Source organism: Magnolia sinica, chromosome 1 (genome assembly GCF_029962835.1).
Source record: "Magnolia sinica isolate HGM2019 chromosome 1, MsV1, whole genome shotgun sequence".
NCBI classification, from domain to species: Eukaryota; Viridiplantae; Streptophyta; class Magnoliopsida; order Magnoliales; family Magnoliaceae; genus Magnolia; species Magnolia sinica.
This window is the reverse complement of record NC_080573.1, coordinates 35,688,276-35,690,132: the sequence shown is the minus strand read 5'-3', so window position 1 is coordinate 35,690,132 and position 1,857 is coordinate 35,688,276. Positions and strand designations below refer to the sequence as shown.

Genomic DNA, 1,857 nt, shown 5'->3' with positions numbered 1-1,857 from the left:
GTGTGAGGATATTAGGAGTAGAGTAGCAAGTTGTGTGGCTGTTGTTTAACAGTTGGTGTACACACAGGTGAACCACTATAACTCTTTGTGTTTTGTGGATGTGTGATTTATTTTCTATATATTTAATCATTCAAGTTTGTGGGATGTATGTGTGAATGTGAATTTTGTAATATTTACATTTCAAGCATTGTGGGGAATGTTGTAATAGTTTAGACTTTCATTTCTTGTTATTTCCTTTCATTCCTTTTTAGTTTGAGATATTGATACTTAAATTGTTCTAGTAAGGTTGTCCTGCCATAAACCCTTGGTTTTTTATGGTGTAAGGTTGTCATAGAACAACATTTGTATCAACCTCTCAAGACTTGAATTTTGAGGTTGCTTTACATTTCCGTATTGTGAATTGCTTAAAGTGTTATCTTTCCTTTATTTATTTAAATTCCGCTATTATCATTTTAATTTGGCATAGTCCTATTCACCCCTCCTCTAGGACTTATAGCTAGGCCTTTTCAAGGTCTATCAGTTTCATCTATTTCTAGGTCTTTAGACTTTTCAGCCCTTACAAGAATAGATTTGTCAATTATTTTCCCACTCCTAAGGGTGGTGATAGACTTAACTTGGTCCATTTTATTTGAAGAGCATGAATCACTTATTTAATATTGCGGTTTAGGATTGGGGAAAGGTTAAGCCGAAAGCATCCCCTTCTCTATAACCGTAACACGTGAATCTATCCTTTGCATAAATTTTTTAAATTCTCGTTATGCCTGGGTAAGCTCTTGAGTTTGTGTGGAATTTTGAATCGGTTCCTCTTAAGGTTTCTCTTGATTTGGGATTTGATTAGGAAATCCTTGAGTAGCAATTTGTCCATTCCTCCAACTAAAATTTGGATAATTTCTCCAACTAGGATTATTTGCATTGGAGATGGGTCCATTGTAAGGCCTTTGGTAATTATTCATGGCATTAGATTGCTCATTCAGTACCTCTTGAAAAATAGGTATTGTTGGGAAATTTTCAGTTGTGTGAATGTTGCAGCACAAATACCACAAAGAATTTCCTTAGGCTTATCCTTCTTTAGTTCCATAGCCTCAAATTTCCTTATGATATTAGCCACTTTAGCATTGATATCATCATCCTCTTTCAAAAGGCATATTTCGTCCCTCCTTTGATTGAGCGGGCCTAGAGGTGGTGCTCGATTTTGGAGAGACGTCCCATGATTCTGCATTTTCAGCAAGTCTGTCCAAATAATCCTAAACATCATCGACATTTTTGTTCATGAATTCCCCATTGCACATTGTCTCGACCAATTGACGCATGGAGGATGTCAGTCCATCATAGAAAAAGTGTGTAATGCGCCACATTTCAAAACTATATTGTGAGCATGAACTGACAAGATCCTTGAACCGCTCTCAACATTTGAAGAATGTTTCATCTTCCTTTTGGGCGAAGTTCATGATTGATTTTCTAAGGGTGTTTGTTTTATGGTGAGAAAATTTTCTTTATGAACTCCCTTGTCATATCGTTCCATGTGCTAATAGATCGAGGATATAGCGAATGCAACCACGTCTTAGCTTTCTCTTTCAAAGAAAAGAGAACGAGTTTCATCCTGACCATGTCATCGGACACGTTAGAAAAATATAAAGTGGCTATGATCTCATTAAGCACTTTCAAGTGTAAACATGGATTTTCATATTCAAGTCCATGCACCTCATTCTCATCCTGGATTTCCTCAACCCTAGGTTGAGGTGGATTTTGAGGTTGATTGGTAGCCATAACTTCAGTTAACTCTGTGGATCTCGAGTGGTGCCTAATCCTATGATGGATAAATAATCCATCAACCAATCCTCCTTCACTCAAAAGATG

At 36.8% G+C, this 1,857-nt stretch overlaps 1 non-coding gene across 1 annotated transcript; it reads left to right on the top strand.

The window, feature by feature from the left end:
* Positions 1-1,359: 1,359 nt before the first annotated feature.
* On the top strand, positions 1,360-1,466 carry LOC131223085 (small nucleolar RNA R71). Its single transcript, XR_009160285.1, has one exon. It is a non-coding gene; the product is annotated as a small nucleolar RNA R71 (small nucleolar RNA).
* The last annotated feature ends 391 nt before the right edge of the window (positions 1,467-1,857 follow it).